This window comes from Sinocyclocheilus anshuiensis, unplaced genomic scaffold (genome assembly GCF_001515605.1).
Source record: "Sinocyclocheilus anshuiensis isolate Anshui unplaced genomic scaffold, SAMN03320099.WGS_v1.1 scaffold199, whole genome shotgun sequence".
In the NCBI taxonomy this organism is placed as follows: Eukaryota; Metazoa; Chordata; class Actinopteri; order Cypriniformes; family Cyprinidae; genus Sinocyclocheilus; species Sinocyclocheilus anshuiensis.
Window position 1 is genome coordinate 1584866 of NW_015552582.1, and position 13182 is coordinate 1598047.

General features: G+C 36.9%; 1 protein-coding gene across 4 annotated transcripts in view; it reads right to left on the reverse strand.

Moving 5' to 3' along the window:
- LOC107665377 (ephrin type-A receptor 7) overlaps window positions 1-13182 on the reverse strand; it is an 88252-nt gene that overhangs the window by 33461 nt on the left and 41609 nt on the right. The window lies entirely within an intron of this gene.

Here is a 13182-nt window from a genome sequence, read left to right on the forward strand (position 1 = left end):
AAAAAAAAAAAAAGAGGTTTATCAGAGCCTCTAATATCTCTGAAGGAGGTCTGATCTGATCCAGCTTATTTAAATTAATTAATTAATTAATTAAAATAGTCAAAATCAAATTTATAAAATAATCTTTTTTTTCTGAATGAAGCAGGGGAAAAAAAACAAAGGTTTATCAGAGCCTCTAATATGTCTGAAGGAGTTCTTATCTGAAAGTCAAGCTTCTTTAAATAAATAAATAAGTCAAAATTACATATGTATGTATAATTTATACTTTTACAGTATATACAAACACACAAAAAACAAAGGTTTATCGGGAGGTGTGATCTGACAATACAGCTTCTTTCAATATTGTGACTGACCCTTGATCACATATCAGCAGCCACGGGTTCATTCATACAAACAGCACAGCTGTCCTATGCTGCGTGCCTGCCGTAAGTTTGGAATGGCATTCAGTCGTGTAGCAGATGCTGAAATGCCTGATGCCTAAAGCAAAGCTGGTGAAGTCCCTCTCCAGACTTCCTCACATAAATTAGAGTCCAGCAGTGGCAGCCTATTATCAGCCATCAATGCTCCCGCTGCACCTTCTAACCCCAGATAGGGTCACCTGACCCGCATCTGAACCATTCATTTACTGGCATGTAATCATACACTATTACTGACCCAAGATTGCCACTCTCCATATACTGTGAGGTCCAAATGTCAAAGATCACTAATGAAAATGCTTCTATCATGCTTTATATTATCAGCATAGCAATTTTAGTTAAGAGTTTAATTAAAAAAATTAAGAGTTTCAGAATGTCCTAATATTTAGTTTGCACTTTAGTTTGACACTCTTTTTGCTTTAATGACAGCAGCACACACATTTGTGTCAATCCTGATGATCCAAAGAGGATCAGTGGATGAACACTGGACCGTCTGTACAAAGAATCACATGATCAATCACAAATTTACTTCTTTGATTAATAACCTTGAAATAGAGTCTGAAATATGTTGTATTCATTTTACATCGTTTCTTTGTTTTCTCATTTTTAAAAGTCCCAAAACTTTATTTCTTCTTAATTTAATTTATACCTTGAATGTCAGATTTTAAAGTGGTCTCAGACTTTTGGGCCTCACTGTATATTAAATAGGATTCGTACAGCACAATCAAAAGTTTTCCCCTCTAGTTTCACACTTTTTGGTCTTTGTAATGTGTTATTAGTGTTATTTCATATTTCCTGTAACACAAACACCCATACATCTGGTCAATAAGACTTAATAAGAAAGCAAAAAAAGATTTGGAAGATAACATACATAAACACAATGAGAAACCATTATCAACACAGAGATGTTACAAAACAAGCAACGGCGGAATTATGTTCTCATTTCCTAAGATGAGTAATCATTAAGGGAGAGAATAAGAGACATCCGTGTGCATCCCTGAGTCTCCACTGTGGGTGAAGAGAGAAGAAATAGAAATCGTGTGATTATGACTTGACTCCCATGTGCTAGAAAAGACAGCACTCCGGATTTTAACAGGCTACCCAGCATCCCCTCCACTCAAGCGTGATGGCCTCAGCCATAAGCCCCTCATCATCTCCGCAATACACACATCAGCGCTCCACGTTCAATTCCCAACTCCACCGCAGCTTCCGTGGGAGAAACCCTCAGGCCGCTTCTGACATGACACTCCCCACCTGCTGCCACGAGCCGCCCATGTGACTTACCAGCAAATCACCAATCAAAGTCAAATGGTTGAGGTTGCATAAATGCAAAACTGCTTTAGATGATCTTGTTCTTTGATCTGGATTTCTGCAGAAATGACAAGGTTGAAAATATGTAATTGAGTTTGGGAGGCTTTTTTTGGACTTCACTGGAAGTTCGCACACGCTTAGACTGGCCTCTGCTTTCAGCATGTACAAACACACACACACACACACACACACACACACACACACACACACCCACACACTGAAAAGTGTAACATAACAAATTTGAAATCGGTTTAATCAGGTGAACTTCGTATTTTCAGACCCGAGTCCTATCAAAACCTGAATGAATTAATAATAATTAATTCCCTTACAAATTTAAGTAGTCAAGTTATCTACAGGACACTGCATAAATTCCTATTGTTTTATTTACAGCTAGTTACAAATATCGCAACCTAATCCTAACCCACACCATAACTCTAACCAAGTTTACATTTTTTTTATATAGCACTTTTACTAATGAGAATCTCCTTAAAAGAAGGTCAGGTCAGGTTAAACTCAAAAATGTGTTCCCAAAATATGGTTAAATAGGTACACACACAAACACAAGCAAGCTTCACTCTAATTACAGACTTGTAAGGAACGCAGACTGCAGTGGTGGGGTTAAAGTTTGTGATGTAATCATAAAAATATGCCACAGACCCCTCTCTCACTGGGCATTTCATACAATGATCCTGACCACACGGCCCATTGGAGCGAACAGCCGACCCTGAAAGCGACGCAATCCAAATGAGGGATGAACGTCCTGGGACAGAGGCCAATTTCGGCCCACTCTTCTAGTTTATCTGCTGCCAGCCTGACCTTTGGCTATACAAGAAGCTACATGACTACAAGACATTGTCTGAGTGTTAACACGCGCCATGCTTTTTATTGTTTGTCTTAATAAAGCGGAGGATGCGTGACAATTCGCATTTGAAGGGCTCACTAAACAGGCAGAAGGACCTCAACTTTCTCATCTCAGTGAAATGTCAAAGTAATGCCTCAGGCCTGTGCAACATATTCACACTCACATGCCGTGCTGATTGCATATCTGAGCCGCAGCGGAACCGAAAAGCGAAGATTATTCACCAAACAAGCTGTGCTTTAAACTGATGGGTTTTTCAGGGTCAGAGGCACATAGCAAAAGCTATTATTTTAGATTTTGCATGCATTCAAGCCCACTTATCTTAGTTTTACCATCAGACAATTTCTTAAAGAAAGTTCACCCATAAATGAAAATCCTATCATTTACTCAACCTTGTGTCATTTCAAACCTGTAGACTATGACTTTTTTTTTTTTTTGTTGAACACACAAAAAAAAAAAAGATGGCTTTGGATTAGAAAGACTACTTTTATGAGACTATTATGATGCTTGTATCCTTTTTGAAGCTTGAAAACTTAATTGTAATTTTATGGAAATGTGCAACCAGGACATTCTTTAAAAATTCTCATTTTATGTTCCACAGAAGAAAGAAAGTGTCATACTGTTTGGAATAACAAAAGTAAATGATTTTTGGTGAATTCATCCTTTTTTTCCATTGAATAAATCATACATTTTGCACCTGAGCGAGGAATTTTAAAATCTCAAAATAAAACTGCATGAACACTTTGGAAAATGATGCTATCGTAAATAGCCATTTATTATCCCAAAGTATCTGTCATCAGCAATACAATTGTATTAATCAGACATCATATGCTCTTTAATCACAGCTTTGGATGCCGTCCACATGGGTCGAACCAAATCCGTCGCTCCGTTTTCCGTATTTTCACTGGTTACAGCTCTGATTAAAGCTTGTGCGAGCGCCAAGGGTTAGTCATTCACAGAGAGATGACTAAACCAAAAAGTCATTGATTTTTCCTAAAAAAAAAAAAAAAACATGAAGAACGACTTGAGTCAAGTGAGAAAAGTCAAACTCACACACAAGATTAGACCCACAGATGCTCTAATTTTAAATTAAAAAAATAAATATGCCATATATATATATATATATATATATATATATATATGTATACTTATTTTTATATATTACACCATTCTTGTTATATAAAAATACAGAACAACTGAACAACAGAACAATTTTAAGTTTCATTTTACGTTTTTAAAATCTCCTCCTCACTTCTGATCTTCTGATTCTGATGGATGCTCTTTCTTTTTTTGCATGCCTGGTGAGTGATGAGGAGAAAAAGAAGAAAGGCAGAGAGAGAGAGAGATAACCTTGTATGTGATGTTTTATTTGGCCTGAACGCTGCAATCAGAGGCAGGGAGAGGGACACATCTGCAAAAGCCTGGACATGCTCCGCTCCAGCCAAATTGGCATCAAAGCGAGTGAGAGAGGTAGAGAAAATGAGAGAGAGACAGATGAGAGATTGAAGGGTAAGAGAGAACTACTCTTGTTCAACAAACACTCCAATTACGCTTGTAGCCAGAGAAAATATGAAATGAAAAACAGAGGAGGCTGCCTGGGCCTAAAAACCAAGCAAAGAAAACACTTTTTCCTTCAACAAAGAGGCCAAATTTATTTTCCAACCTACAGTGTTGACTCCGCTCTTGCCCCTCTCTCTCTTTTTAACGACCTCTGTTATCCTGCTAGTGATGGAGAGAACATTTGCTTAGGTTGTTGTCACTGTTACACCACACAGATACACGCTGACACTCTCTCAGGTTTCGTGTTTAACATATCTGCACAGTGACATGCCATATAGGCACTCATTCAGCCGAACACACCTGGCAACAAACAGATACATACCATACAATATGTACACACATGTGCGTGTTTCCGCTGTGTGTGTGTGTGTGTGTGTGTGCGTGTGTGTGTGTGCTCAGCTGGGCTTCATCAAACCTTGTTAATATTTGTTCTGGTTATTTTAAGTAACACTCCCTTTAACCATTTAAACAGAGGGTAACATCTTCAATAACGTAGGTCTGGTGTTTATTTATTTATGTGTCACAGGAATTAATAAAACATTAACATTAAACAGAGGAGGCTGCCTGGGCCTAAAAACCAAGCAAAGAAAACACTTTTTCCTTCAACAAAGAGGCCAAATTTATTTTCCAACCTACAGTGTTGACTCCGCTCTTGCCCCTCTCTCTCTTTTTAACGACCTCTGTTATCCTGCTAGTGATGGAGAGAACATTTGCTTAGGTTGTTGTCACTGTTACACCACACAGATACACGCTGACACTCTCTCAGGTTTCGTGTTTAACATATCTGCACAGTGACATGCCATATAGGCACTCATTCAGCCGAACACACCTGGCAACAAACAGATACATACCATACAATATGTACACACATGTGCGTGTTTCCGCTGTGTGTGTGTGTGTGTGTGTGTGTGTGCTCAGCTGGGCTTCATCAAACCTTGTTAATATTTGTTCTGGTTATTTTAAGTAACACTCCCTTTAACCATTTAAACAGAGGGTAACATCTTCAATAACGTAGGTCTGGTGTTTATTTATTTATGTGTCACAGGAATTAATAAAACATATTAACATTTTAACACACATATTAAAAGAATTTGAAGACAAAATAGGATCTTGATGTATTAAACTAGGATAATAATAATAATAATAATAATAATAATAATAATAATTGTATTATTAATAATTATTATTATTACCAAAATTCTATTTTACAATCAAATTCCTTTAATATGTTTCTAATAATGATGATTATTATTAATAATACTAATTATTAAAAAATATTCTTATTGTAATTAACAATAATTTGTTGTTGTTATTATTAATATTATTAAATTAAACATATTAAAGGAATTTGATGGTAAAATAGGATCCTGCTATATTAGTAAACTAGGATTTGAATAATTATAAAAATAATAATAAATTATTGTTATTGCGGTTAACAATAATTCATTATTATTATTATTATTATAAAACGGTCAATTTTGAAAATATTTGTATTTTTTTTTTACACATATAGCATTGGGTTCTCTAGAACTCATCTGAACATGCGTACTGTAAATCACAAAATTGTAATACTCCTTATGTGTATAAAACATCAAACATGGATGAGGAGAGACTTCATGGTATAAATCCATCCAGTTCCACAGAAAAAAGCCACAACCCGCAGTCCTGTGTGGTATGTGCTCTTAGTTTGCATTCTTCAGTTGCATGAGAGTGATCAAAGAGAGAACTGTTCTTATTGGCTATGTTTTGTGATTGACCGTGTCGCGTCACGCCCTACTTTCATGTTCGGTGTGAACAGACAAATTGCTTGTGAGCAGAATCCTTGTTCTCACAGTCGGGCAAAATGGATGACTCAACATTCCAATTGGCTTGTTTAGAGATGCGTCTGGTTTTGTTCATCTGCGCTGCAGTGAACAGACTTTGATGGAGGTCATCTTAACTAACATTAAACTAATTCCAGACACGCTCGCACACCAGCAGCAGCTGTTCGTCTGCCACTGTGGCGAACGTTGCGCAAAACTTCTGAGTCATGCGTTAGCGGATCGTGTTTGTTTGCATGTATCTGTCATTGCAGGTGAACAACCCTATCATTTTTATGTCTCATCTGGACTTGACGTCTTCTTTACAGACGCACAGAATCCAGCGTGAAGGAATCCCTTCTATGACACGCAGCTGTGAATGAAAAGCCACCACATCTTTCTTTTTTAGCGTGTTTAGACAAAGCCCTTGTCGGTACTTACAGATGTATTGCCTCCTGAAATTTATTACAAGTGGTCTTGCTTCTGTTGGCCTGCGATATTACTGTGCGGCGACAGTCCATTGGATTACAAATAATGAGGCCCAGAAAGACCCACTGCTCTGTTCTGTTAGCGAACAGAAAGTTGTGTTGATTGTGATTAATGCCGAGTTGAAATGGAACCAGAAACAAACAGATTTGTTAATGAGGCTTTCCTATTAAAAAAATGACTATGCAAGTTTTTAGTGGTTGGTCAGTAGATCTGTTTTGATCACACCTGTAATGATGACTTGTTATCAATTACCAGGATGTTTACATTAGTCTCAATGAGATGATTCATGGCCCAATTAACTCTGCCTCTGGGAAACAGACATTTGAGGGAACCGTACTATGCAACAGGGGCTGAAAGTTCAAGTTGATTTCAGTGCTTTTATTCTTCTCTTCGGTTTTGTTCTCTCTGGCCTGAGAATAGGGTGATCAGGGTGAGAAAGAGCTGATTCTTCTCTCTGTCTGAAGAGAAGAGGATTCTAGGATCCATCTGGCTCGCTTTAGTGTGAGAACCTGAGCGCTGCTGACATCTCGCTGCTGGAAGGGGTCTCTTTTAAGCCAGGCTCGTCCGGGAGGCTTGAACTCTGACCTGTGTGTGGTAGAAAGCTATTCCTGAGGTAAACATTTCAGCTATCACTGCTATAAATGAGTATGTGTATATGTGTTATAGCTATAATTTCTGGATCCACAACATTTTGATGTGATGTTACCAGAAGTTTGCATATGAAATCGTATCTTCACTTTCATCTTTAACTCGCAAAACTGTATTTTCCCCATATCGCTGGTTTAACCGCCGTACTCAGTTTCAGTAATGCAGTGGAACACATTTTTAATAGGTCTAGGATGTGAAAGCCTTCAGTGTCAAATTTCACTAGCGTCATTATTCGCTAATAAATCAGCGTCATATTAACATAGTAGTCAGAGTCAGTGAAGACAATAAAAGTGAGCTTTTAAAGCCCGTCTCCTCTAATGGACTAGATACTGACTCTATGTTTTGAGTACATTTATATTATTCATTATTATTAGTAGCAGGTTTTATGAGAAACACAGCTTCTTATTAAACTGTCTGACTTCATAAAACCCCACAATGATGTACGATTAACTGCAAAATAAACTATTTAGGCCTAAATTTAAGATTTATGTATTTGAGCTGCATACTAATAAACATAATGTAAAACATATTTGTCAATCATACATACATGAAACTGGTTAAGATTTCTCTAATAGTACTAAGAAAGTGTGTTGTAAATACACAATAACAATTTATATATACATAATATCGCTAATTTATATATTTATCAATAAAACCAATTTCTTTCAGTCTCACATTCATACTTTTGAATAAATGTAATTGTTTACAATTAGAATGCATTTTGACAATATGATTATTTAAAAATCAAATAGATGCAAACTGTTAAGAATAAACTGTGCCATTTTTTTGAGTGCAGAAATCTTCCCAGTATCATTTATGTATGACTGACAAATATGTTTCACATTAAGTTAATGTTAAAACGCTGTATTTCAGATGAAAATGAATACATAAATAAATGAATAAATAAATATCAATTAAAATACATAAATGTTAGACCTAAAAAGTCTACTGTGGGGGGAAAATCATAGTAAGCCATTAAAAAGTTAGTTGAAATATCACATTAGGAAATGGCTGGCCATCAGAAGCACAAAGTGAAGCTCAGGTCAGCTTAGAGCTACTTCACTTGAAGAACTCCACAAATAGTCCTATAAATATGGTGGTCTCTAGATAACATACCTTGTGTCATTAAGTAATTATTGAGGGTACTTGCTGAAATTGCTCCATTAAATGGATAATGTTTTCTAATTTAGGATCAAAGCCAGACTCCCCTGCCAAACGGTGGAGGACATTATTGCGGGTTTCTTCAAACGTCAAAACCGTAGACGAGTCAAATAAAATGCCGCTCAGCTTGTAAGATGAATCATTACCCTTCCCGCTCTCTTTGTCTCCCTCTGTACATCTATAAGTTGGAGAGGACGGCAAGTGGAAAGTATTGAGATGTGAGGGGGGGTTAGAGAGGTCTTGCGAATCCTTTGAAGTCTGATTAAAGTCTGGAGAATAGCCAGATTCAAAACCTCCAGCTTAGATTAAAACTGCAGCGTTTTCCCCCTTGAAAAGATGGACAATACATAAAAATGCAGAAGTGCAGAACAACACACATAACAAAGATGTCTGTGAATTTCCGGTCAGCTGAACTCTCCATCCATACAGAACTAAACAGTATCCGATGCCGTGAATCACTCTTAACGGTGCTGTCTCTAAAAGTGGTCCGCCAAACACAAGCATCATTAATCAAAGTGCACATCTTTTAAAAAGAAGCTGTTCTAGTCTGGTCTTTGTTTATTGGCTTAAATTACTGTAATCCCTCACTATTAAACCAGACCAATAGCCTTTCAAATCTAAAATCCCTCCCCCTGTGTCAAACTGAGCCAATCAGGACACAAAGACCACCATCACTGTAGCTCCTGTGGCTTTTAAACATACACTGGGTCCTCGTAACAATGAACACGGCCTAGATAAAGGACCAAGAGAAAAACCGACGTGACAAGCCATAGATCAGGCCACTCTAGCGGGTACCAACTTAACTGGTGTTACTATTTTCTTGGGCACTATGTGGGGACTGAATAGCTGTACTGTAATTGGCGATTTAACATAAGTGTGGTCATAAGTGGGGGGACCAGGAGCAGTGCTTGCTGAATAAATTATGACCAAGTCCGCCCCCAACTTTTCCAAGCACAATGATGGTTAGAACGAAGCTTTGGCCTTTCTTTGTGCTCTAACCTTGTTTTCTTAAGGGAACTAAATCCACTTTGTCAGCAGTTAATTGGAGGATGCTGCTTTTCTATTATGCAAATAGGAAAAGTTTTCACTTCATTTAAACAGAGACACCCCTTCCGTTAGTTAGGGCTAAAAGAGTAAGAAAAGCCCTTCAATGCCCCTGCTCTGTTCCCACACCTGCCTAAAGAGTAGGGGTGCAACATATCGTACCTAGATGATCCGTGATCCGTACGGACCAGGCCCCACGGTTTGGCACGCATGCGATTCGCGGATTAGCTGTTAAGTTTAACCATCATAGAATGAAAGTTTATCATTTACACATTCAAGCAATTTAAACTCGCGTGCTGTTTTCTATGCACTCAGTCGCTGCCGCCACACAAGAAGCGCGCACACGCAAAGAGAGACACCGCGTGAACACCGAATTGATTCCTCTTTCACATACACACAAAGTTATGATACAACACCCGTTTTGGCAAGTATTCTAGTAAAAACAGTTGGTTATGTCTTAAGTGAATGTAAACAGCTGAGAAAGAAACCGGATGTGTGTCAGTATTATGTCCGTGCATTTGGTCTTAAAGAGACAGCAGCCAATAAATACCTGCTTCTGCTAATCAAATAACACCACAGCTCTAACAAAGATTAATCTGTATTTAACTTGAGCAGTGAGCACTATTGTGTTATTTTACACTTAGTTATTACATGTCTGCACCTGAATACTACTGTTACTGATTTATTTGTAACTGTGTTATGTTGTATTCATCAATGCTTGTAATTTATGTAATTGTTCTTGTTTTATTACTAACTTTATTAGTTAAGATAGTATTTTGTGCTGTGGTACAGAAGTACTTAAAGTAAGCTTTCACAAATGTATTTATTTATTTTATTGCCGAAAAATTGTCCGATCCGTGACTCAAAATCCATAATATGATCCAAACCGTGAGTTTTGTGATCCACTGCACCACTACTGAAGAGACATTGTGGCTGACATTCTATCAGTGATATTCAGATTGGGTGGTCACAGTGTACTGTCAGGTTCATGAAAACTATCAATGATATTCAGATTGGGTGGTCACAATGTACTGTCAGGTTCATAAAAACATGGAATCAGAGTACTGAGATGTTAATAAGTTGCACGGAAGCTGTTTCTTCTCTCTCATTTGTTGCCATACTGTATATTTCCCCTGGAATGGGGGATATTAAAGGCATTTTGCCAATCAGAAACTTGAGAGATGCTTGCCAGATTGTAGTCCTTCTTTTGAAGCAACATCAAAAAAATATTTCATAATTTTTTTAATAATTATTGTTGAATTATTTTAAACAAAACTTTTTTTTTAATAAATGTATAATTTATGATTTATAATGAATTTAAATAATTAATTAAATTCAAATATTTTTTCAACTAGTTAATAAATCCTGTTCACATCTTTCACCGAGTATGTTTACATGGACAACAATAATCCGATATTAACACGATTAAGACAATACTCTGATTAAGAATCTACCATGTAAACAGAGATTTTTGATTACCTTAATCCAGCTAAAGTCATACTCAAAGTAAACACAAATCGAATTAAGACATGTGGAGTATTCCTATTTTACTCGCAATATTGAAATGCAGTATAGACATGTACACACCTTAATCACACTATTACCGTCGTGTAAACACTGCAGTGGTCAACCGTTTCACGGCAAACAGATAAGCATGGCTTCAACAGCTCTGTCGTCTGTTTGCACAGCATGATAAGAATACCGTTAAAGTACCGAATCAATAAGCAGTATCGGTAAGCGTAGTAATATCGTTAAAACCTTAACGATACCCATCCCTAGATACACACACGGCAGTGGTCAACTGTTTGACGGCAAACAAAAGAGCATGGCTTCAAGCAAGAAGGCACATTTTTATCCGTCGTCGTCTGTTTGCACGTATAGCATGACATATAAATAAACGCACTTGAAGCTTTTGTAAAATTAAAAATTAAACACCCAAAACTGTATAGTACCGAAGACGAATTGTATGTTGATACGGGAAATTCTGGAGGGAACGCCGGAGAGCGTCGCGTGGGAACGTAATGACGTGTGCCATTAATCGATCTATGTACTGTAACATGTAAAACGTGAACATGAAAGGAATATTCTAAAAACAAATCATGTAAACACCTTAATCATAATATTGTCTCCCAAAACTGTATAGTACCGAAGACAAATTGTATGTTGATACGTGAAATTTACCTTTCGCAAAAACCCAGCCTCATTAGTTACTGTTGCTATGTCCGACAAGCCATGCCGCTCTCACTCTACACATCATGTTCTCACGCAGTAAAAAAATACATTGTGGAGCAAAGAGGAAACTGACAACACGCCGACAGACAAGACAGAGCAGGTTACTTCCGGTATGAAACAAAGTCTTAGCTTTCAAATGTAGTCATTTTTTAAGAAATTCAAAACAATAAATACCATTTTGTGGCTCTTTAATGTGTCATGACAGATCGCTGTAATGCCTCAGTTCAAGCGGCACGTGAACCGATCGTCTTTCATATTTACTTAAAGCATGAAATTAACATGAATGAACATCAGAACGTATTTTATTTCAACCGTGGAAAGACGTCAATACACATAATTTTTCAAGTTTAAGTCACTGAAGTTAACCTATACTCTCTTGTCTGATTTGTTTGTCGGACAAAATGCATTATGATTGGTCAGATCGCCTGTCAGTCAAGCTCTTTGCGAAGGTGGAACGTCGGATGGCGTCGCGTGGGAATGTAATGACGTGTGCCATTAATCAATCTATGTACTATAACATGTAAAACAGAAACATGAAAGGAATATTCATGTAATGAATAAAGCAACTCATGTAAACACCTTAATCATAACATTGTCTTTTTCAGAATAAGGTAAATAATTAGATTACTGATGTCCATGTAAATGTACTCACTGAGGGTTCGGGTAAGGGGCTTACAGTCTGTGATCTTTCTGAAAGAGGAAACACACCTGTCAAGACCACGCGGAATCCCCTGTTCTTTCTTTTCTACAGATAGAGAGGAAAGGTCAGCAAAAACAGACAAAGCAACACAAAGGTGGCGGTTTGTGTTTTGTTTTGTTTTAACAGCACGTGAAAGTGGGCGCCCGCTCTTCACTAATGCACCAATGCACTAATGCACTAATGCAATTTCAGTTTTTTCCTCTGTACTGTCAGGGAAGAAAAATTGCATTCCTCTCAGCAAAGGGAAATATAAAAGGAAAGTGTTCTATAAATAAAACAGAAGGAAACGTATGAAAGCAACAAAAGAGCATTTCCCTTGTGTCTGAAAATGTTATTTTGCACAAATCTGCACAGGTACATTCCACGTGGTTGTTAGTACAATATGGTTAGGCCAAATCCCCTTGTTTGGTTCCATTTACAAATTCAAACATGAGGCTAAATATTTAACTGAAGCGCCCTGGTTTTCGTAACCAGGACTCAAAATAAGAGAGATTTTATTTCTGTTTAAGTTCAGATTTGTACTTGTACTTTGTACTGCTTGACAATATTTTCAATGGTCCCACTGCAAAAAAATAAATGAAAAATGACACTAACAACAACAAAAAAGTTTATGTCTGAAATAGATACATGTAATTACATTTTAAATACTTTTTATGTAAATTTTTTAATATTTTCTATATTAAAAACAAAAATGTATTTATTTAATTATTTATTTATTAACATTTTTGCTTGTTTTTGCTAAGGAATATTTAATACAAATATATTTTTTAAAAGTATTTATTTATTAAATAACATTTTGCTTGTTTTGGTAATAGAGTATTACATCTATATATATATTTAATAAATAAATAAATAAAAGTTTACCCCCTTTTGGGGGGTGCGTGACAATTTCCTCAACTGGCCTGAAACACTGTCACACTGGCTCCGGGCTATCAGACCTTTCTTACTGCAGAGCCATGATAA